Genomic DNA, 8,068 nt, shown 5'->3' with positions numbered 1-8,068 from the left:
AAAATTATGTGTAGAACTATTTTGTCTGCATGTATGTGAGTGTACCATGTGTGCGCAATGCCCACGGAAGCCAGACCAAGGCATCCAGTCCTCTGGAACTGGAGTTACAGATGGTTTTTAGCCACATGTGGGTGCTGGGAACCCAACTCTGGTCCTCCCGAGAGCAGCCAGTGCTCTTAATTGCTGAGCCATCTCTCCAGTCCCACTCTTTTTCTTTTAGTTGTTTTTACTTGAAGCACCTTTACTCATTATCTTGTTGGCCCCCTAAATTTGATGTTCTTCAAATGAGTTCAGATCACAGATTTTTACAAAAATATATTCTTGGTCCCATATTCTTGGACCATATATTCTGGTCTCAAAATGGAAGGTCATGATCCAAAGGAAACAGGGCAGCTGAGGAAGCTGTTTACTGGTGGTCTGAGCTTTGAAACTACAGATGATAGTTTAAGAGAACTCTTTGAAAATGGGGCACACTTACAGATTGTGTGGTGATGCGAGACCCCCAAACTAAACGTTGCGGGGGCTTTGGTTTTGTGACTTACTTTGTGTTGAAGAGATGGATGGAGCAATGTGTGATTGACCACACGAGGCTGATAGGCATGGAGTGGAACCAGAAGGAGCTGTTTCTAGAGGGGATTCTGTAAAGCCTGCTGCCCATTTAACAGTGAAGAAAATTCTTGTTGGTGGTATTAAAGATGATATGGAAGAATATCATTTGAGAGACTACTTTGAGAGGAACGGAAAGATCGAAACCACAGAAGTTATGGAAGACAGGCAGAGTGGAAAGAAGAGAGGATTTGCTTTTGTAACTTCTGATGATCGTGATACAGTTGATAAAATTGCTGTTCAGAAATATCACATTATTAATGGGCACGATTGTGAAGTGAAAAAGGCCCTTTCTAAACAAGAGATGCAGTCTGATGGATCACAAAGAGGTCGAGGAGGTGGGTCTGGCAACTTTATGGGCTGTGGAGAAAAGTCCGGAGGTGGTGGAGGTAATTTTGGTCGTGGTGGAAACTTTGGTGGAATTGTGGTTGTGGAGGTGGGGGCAGCAGAGGTAGTTATGGAGGCGGTGATGGTGGATATAATGGATTTGGAGGTGATGGTGGCAACCGCGGTGATGGTCCTTGTTACAGTAGCAGAGCAGGAGATGGTGGTGGTGGACCAGAATATGGAAACCAAGGTGGTGGATATGGTGGTGGAGGAGGATATGATGGCTACAGTGAAGGAGGAAATTTTGGTGGGAGTAACTATGGTGGTGGGAACTATAATGATTTTGGAAATTATGGTGGACAACAGCAATCAGATTACGGACCCATGAAAGGGGGCAGTTTTGGTGGAAGCTCAGGCAGTCCCTATGGTGGTGGTTACAGATCTGGTGGGGGAAGTGGTGGGTATGGCTGTAGAAGGTTATAAAAGCAGCAGAAAAGGGCTACAGTTCAGGAGTTGTTAGGAAAGCCGCAGGTTACTTTGAGACAGTCGTCCCAAATGCATTAGAGGAACTGTAAAAATCTGCCACAGAAGGAACGATGCTCCGTAGTCAGAAAAGTTACTGCAGCTTAAAGAGGAAACCCTTTTCGTTCAGGACTCTCAGAGCCACAGTTTGCAAAAAATGCAGCTATTGATAAATGCGATGTAGTATCAATTAGATGTACATTCCTGAGGTCTTTTATGTGTTATAGCTTTTTCTTTTCATTACATCAGGTATATTGCTCTGTAAATTGTGGCACCAGGAATAAAAAATTAAGGAATGTTTAACTTATATTCTTCCAGGCCTCCATTAAAAATGTCTCCACTGAAATTTCTTGTCTTCTACGTTGTGTAGCTTATTTAGGCTGCATACAGCATAGAGGTGACATTTAATTAAAAAGTGGGAATCCTACACTAAGGTAGAGATTTTCATTATGTATAAAACAGAAACTTGATCATTAAAATTAAAGGCTTTCCCTCAATAGAAAAGTCTTTTTGTTTGAAGTTTTAATCCAGTCTTATAACATTTCAAATAACTTGCTTACTTTAATCAACAAATATTTGAAAAGGGAAATAGGGCTCAAAGTCTAAATCAAGAAACAGCTTGTAAAGAGAGCAATACTTGGGGCATAAATTATTTGTAAAAAGTAGCTACTTCAGTGCAGAACTTTGTTGATCCAAGAATGTGAATGAATTCTTTTCTAAAACAAACAAAAAAGCACTTAATGAACAAGTTCCTGACCTATCTTTATCACAATTTTGCAATCAGTCTTTCTTGAGGCATTAACTGCAATATATGAGCCACATTCTAAAATCTGAAACTCTTCGACGTGTTTTATTTACATTCTGCAGTGAAGAGTTTAGGAAAGTAGCTCTCTTGGGTAGAACTGAAACATATGTGCAGTTATTAAAATCAGGGAAGTGCGAACTTGGCCAAGGTTTAAATCTTTCCCGGTCTCACTTTCCTTTTCTTTCCAAATGAGGACATTGGGTTTGATCGGATGTTAGTGATGCTACCCTCCTTATTTTATCTTAAGTGCGAACACTTATAGCCTGACTAACCATTAATACCTTTACTACATTTCTCTTTGGAACAAAAAAACTTTAAACATGAGGGAATAGCTTCAGATTTTCAGAGAAACAAAAGTAATTTACATAGGTCCACTGTACCCCTGTTTCCTCTGGGATTGATTGACATCTTACATTATTATAGTACATTGTCACAGCTCAGAACTAGAATTGATTGTTATATGGCTTATTCACTAAATTCCATACTTTAAATTCTTTTTTTTGTTTATATCACATAGTGAACTGTGAAGTGAAATCCTTACTGCACCTATCGAAGGTACATATCATTAAAATGGTTAATGATAACCAACCTTTGAAAACCATTGCTATGAATCACTGTGTAATAATTTGATTGACAATAATACAGGTCACCAGAACATTCCTTATCTGAAAACAACTTTCACAATCAACTTGCCTTTTGACAAACGAAGAGTTGCTGTACAGCTGTTGCACTAAATTCTCTTGTCTTTTCCCTTCTTGGGAGGCGTGAGAACTTGCCCTCCGAGGCCCCACGGCTCACAGACTAACATACAACATTTTTATTTTGGGTTTGGTAACCATTTTATATGATATTGGGAGGGGATGACTTACAAAGTAAGTTGTTCCTGATCACTTTCGCGCCCTGTGCCCACACTCCATCTCACCCCACGGTCTGCCTCATCTCGCCCTTCGGAGCCTGAGGGCATCCTCTGGCTGTCTATCCTCAGACCGCACACCTAGCTCCCAGACATCCCAAAACGGCTACACTAACTCTCCATCTGGCCATTCCCCATCACACAGAGGCTCGGCTGGCTCCGCCCCCCTTTCCCAGGCTGCCCCTCGCTCTTCTGTCACCCAAGCTTTTTGGATGCATGAGTACTTTCTGGGCTACAGCAGCTGAGGTGAATGTGATTTGGAAATGGTTTAAATTGGTGGGGAAGGAAAACAAGGAACACAGTTTTATTCTTACTCAATATAAATCTGTAGGTTCTGAAGCATTGGCTTAGAGGCTAAGAACAGGAACTGCTCTTGCAGAGTAAGTTTGGTTCCCAGCACCCACCGTGGGAAGCTCACAGCCATCTGTCATTCCAACTCCAGGGGATCTGACGTCCTCTTCTGACCTCTGTGGGTATTGCACTGATGTGCACAACACCCCTCCAACACACATAATTGAAAATAAAAATGTGAACATGTACTGTATGCATGTGATTATGTGCACATATGTGTGTGGGTGCATGTGAACATGTGTATTCATGTGAGTGTATGTGGAGGTCAGAAGTCAATGTTGGGTGACTTCTTGAACCTGGTGCTCACCAATTTAGCAAGGATGGCTGGCCAGTGAACTCCAGGAAATATCCATGCTCCACCTCCCCAGTACTGGGAATACCTGTGTGGGCATGTGCTACCACACCTAAATTTTAATGTGGGTGATGGAGATCTGAACTCAAGTCCTCGTGTTTGTACAGCAAACACTTTACCTGTTGAGCCATCTGCCCAGCCCTGAGATCTTTCTAACAAATCATTTCCCTATATGGATCATTTTCAATTAGTTGTTGGACACTACATATGATTAAGAAAACAAGATATATAGGCTAAAATACATCTCCTTGGCAAGACCTGATTAAGTTAGTATTGTTTGACCACACCTTTCAGGACCAGTCACCTCTCTACATCACAGTATTCTGCTTATAGCATGGGGAGCTCAGACCAGGTGACTGGAAAGGCATTTCTACCCAGAGAATTCTGTTATAACATTCCTGAGTTTATGTAATCGATGTTTGGGGCCAGACTCTGTACTGAGCACTGAGGGTAAAGCCACAAAAAATTTTTAGCTTTGCAACAAATTTTAATGAGTATTTTAACAAGGGAAAACTCAGGCATGTGATGGTAGTCAGGAAAACCTAGTTCCTCTTGCTTCTCTGTCACCTGCAAATTGACAAATATTACGGTGTCTTTCTAACTCATCTGCCTATTTTAATTTTTGTACAAAAGACTGTGTATAGCAGAAATCATTTATGTAAGAAAGCATTCCAATGCACTTTCTTCTTTTCCCAAAATGGAAGAACCAGAATTACTTCTTTCCTGTTTTTTTTTAAATTTTATGTATTATTTTTCTTTTATGTGTATGCATGTATTGCCTTCATGTAGGTAAGTTCACCTGTGTCATGCAATGCCCGCAGAGGTAAGGAGAGGCCATCGGATCCCCTGGTACCTGGAGTTATGGACAGTTGTTAGCTGCCGTGTGGGTGCAGGGATTCAAACCCAGGCCTTCTGCAAGAACAACCAGTGTTCTTAACCGCTGAGCCATCTCTCCAGCCCAGTGTTTCCTGTTTTTACAGAACCAATGATTCTTTGCCATTTTACTACCTAAAATGTCTTGATTTCTCTTGAAAATCTGTAATAGTTGGAAAAACTGAACTACAACAGCCTATAACAATCCATGAACACCACAGCCACAAACCCAGAACTATCATCTCTATGAGACTGAAGCAAGAATGGTAAGTAGTTGTCATAAGCTAATCAGCTGATGTCCTTGCCTTGTGGTTGAGGCCCACACTCTAATGATCATCATTTGGAAAGGTTACAGCACCACTAAAAACAATTTGTTTTTAATGAGTTACTTATACCAACTATGAATCATGTGGAGCTATTTCTTTTGAAAAATATATCACTCAGAATCTGGTACTGTTTGTTTGTCCATTTGTTTTTAGTATTGGATCTGGAACATGCTGGAGTCTGGAACTGGAGAGCCCTCTTCACTCAGAGTCTACTTCCAACAACCTTAAATGGCATGTGTCAATTTACCAATATAATGTCTATCACAGAAGTCCATATTCTACCCGGTGAAACTTCATCGCACTACTGTAGATTTTTTACAAACAAATAAAAGTTTATGGGTTTTAATTTTGTTTTATTGCAGTGCTGAATCAGAGTATGGGAGGTAGGAGGGAAGGAGGGAGAGAAGAAAGGAGGACAGAAGGGAATAGTCTCTGGGCCTCACTGTCTACCACTGAGTACATTCCCAGACATCAAAACTTCCTTTGTATTTCTGGGAAAGTGGAAGAGGGCTATAGATACTTCTTTCTTTCAAGTAAAATAATCCTGAGATGTTTTACTCCAAAGACTGAATTAAATGGTATAGATGAAAAGCATTTTATAATTAATGAAAAACAATATGAACATTAAGTATATAAGCACCTCTTATTTAAAGCCAGATATTCATCTTGGCTTGGTGGTTGCTTTTCTTTCTTCTTTCTTTCTTTCTTTCTTTCTTTCTTTCTTTCTTTCTTTCTTTCTCTTTCTTTCTTTCTTTCTTTCTCTTTCTTTCTTTCTTTCTTTCTTTCTCTGTCTTTCTTTCTTCCCTTCTCTCTTTCTTTCTTTCTTTCTTTCTTTCTTTCTCTTTCTTTCTTTCTTTCTTTCTTTCTTTATTTCTTTCTTTCTTCCTTCCTTCCTCTCTCTCTCTCTCTCTCTTTCTTTCTCTTTTTAATTGTATTGATGTATTAGGTCTAGCTGCAATGAATAAAACAAAACAGGAGTTCATAACATAATCGTTGATTATCTTCCTCCTCACATTCCACCTCCAGAAGAAGGCTACTCTGTCCCATGGATGGCCATGAGCCTTTCCATGCTTGAGACTATTCCCTTCTCCCCTTCCTCCGTCTCTCCCTCCTTCTGCCCTACCTCTCACTCTAATTTGGTTTACTTTCTTCACGCCTCCTTTCCTGGTCCATCACTGTGACCACATACGTCAGAGAACAATGTAAGGAAGGAAGTCTTATCCTGACTCACAGTTTTGGAAGTTTCAGTCCATGATGTTCAGGAAGGTGTGTTGGGGCAAAATAATTCATTGCACTTGTAGAATTGCAGTCAGCAGAGAGAGAGGATGTCTGTGTTAAGGGGCTTTTTCGACCTCTTTTTATTCTGTCTGGGTTCCCAGTCAAGAGATGATGTGGCTCACATCCACAGGGTCTCCCTGTTAGCCTTCTCTGGAATCACCCTCACAGACGGCAAAGGTGTAGTTTGTAAACCTCCCAGGTGTCTCTTAATCCAATCTATTTGACAAGATTAAGACTGCGTTCTGTCAGATGGCTTGGCAGGTAAAGGTGCTTGCCACAGAGTCTGAGTTCAATCTCTAGAACCCGCATGGTGGAAGAAGAGAAGTGACTCTCAAGATTTGTGTGATATGCACACACAGTGGTATGTGCACACCCACACATATCCACACACCCCTACACACCCACATACAAATAAATAAATATAAAAAGGTTTTTTTTGAGACAGGGTCTCCCTATAGCCCCAACTGGCCTGGAACTTTCTATGTAGATCAGGCTGGCCTCAATTTCATGGAGATCTGCCTGCTTCTGTCTCCCAAGTGCTGAAATTAAAGGTGTATGCCGCCACCCTGGGGAAAAAATAATTTTAAAAATGGAAAAGATTAAGCATCACAATTGATAATACTGCAGCCTAAAGGGTGAACTTGCTGCCATTTAGTCAACCTGTGAATGAACATTTGAACTTCTTTCCCTCCTTTCCTGACATTCACCCTCTCTCCTGCCTCCCTATCTTCCCCTTCCTTCCTTCCTTCCCTCCCTCCCTCCCTCCTTTCTTCCCTCCCTCCCTCCTTTCTTCCCTCCCTCCCTCCCTTCCTTCCTCCTTTTATTGTGGGGGAAGCAATCAAAATAGTTTACAAAAGTAGATTATCTTGTGTCTATACATACATACATATATATATATGTGTATGTACATATATATATATATGTGTGTATGTGTGTCAGATTCCCAAATGAGGTTTAAATTGTTATTTTGAAAGCAGGAAAACTTTAGGATTTTGTGGTAGGAGTCAGAGCTAGCACCTACATTACATTGCACCTAAATTAGAGACAATGGAGTGCTGTGTATTAATATGCATATGGTAGCTATTACTTTAGCAGCAGAATAGATACTCTGCAGTATAATGAGATCCTTCAAGACAGAATTTTACTGTTATTATCATTATCACTTGCCTCTTCAAATTGAACCTTATATTTTAAATTTAAGTGTAAATGTGAGGTGGGCAATGATAAAATTAATTTAGTAATAACTGTAATCATTAATGGAAGCTATTGCTCACTGTTAATTATAATCACTTACTGGTTTATCACTCAGATAAATCTGTCTAGCAGATTTTAATGCTATGTATGTTATGTAAAGATTTAAAAGCAGCTTTGCTAACATCCAGATAACAAAGAGCCCTGCTTTCTGAAGTGTCACTAAACTCTGACAGATGGCCAGTTTCATTACAGGAATTTTCCCCAAGCCAAAGCAGAAATGAAAGTTATACATTTATTAAGATGTGCCCTATTTATAAAACACGTGTGAAGTTAATGTTAATGTCTTTTCCAGTATGTACATCCTGTTATTTTGTGTGTGCATTTGTGTATGTGTGTGCACATGTATGTGGGTGTACCTGTGTCTGTGTGTGTGTTTGAGTTTGTGTGTGTGTGTGTGTGTATGTTTGAGTCTGTGTGTGTGTGTGTGTGTTTGAGTCTGTGTGTGTGTGTGAGGTTGTGAC

At 40.3% G+C, this 8,068-nt stretch overlaps 1 pseudogene; it reads left to right on the top strand.

Moving 5' to 3' along the window:
- Nucleotides 1-360: 360 nt before the first annotated feature.
- LOC103727304 lies at nucleotides 361-1,416 on the top strand (annotated as a pseudogene).
- Nucleotides 1,417-8,068: the final 6,652 nt, after the last annotated feature.

This window comes from Nannospalax galili, unplaced genomic scaffold, assembly GCF_000622305.1.
Source record: "Nannospalax galili isolate Female #2095 unplaced genomic scaffold, S.galili_v1.0 scaffold209, whole genome shotgun sequence".
Lineage (NCBI taxonomy): Eukaryota > Metazoa > Chordata > Mammalia > Rodentia > Spalacidae > Nannospalax > Nannospalax galili.
This window is presented reverse-complemented; position numbering and strand designations above follow the sequence as displayed.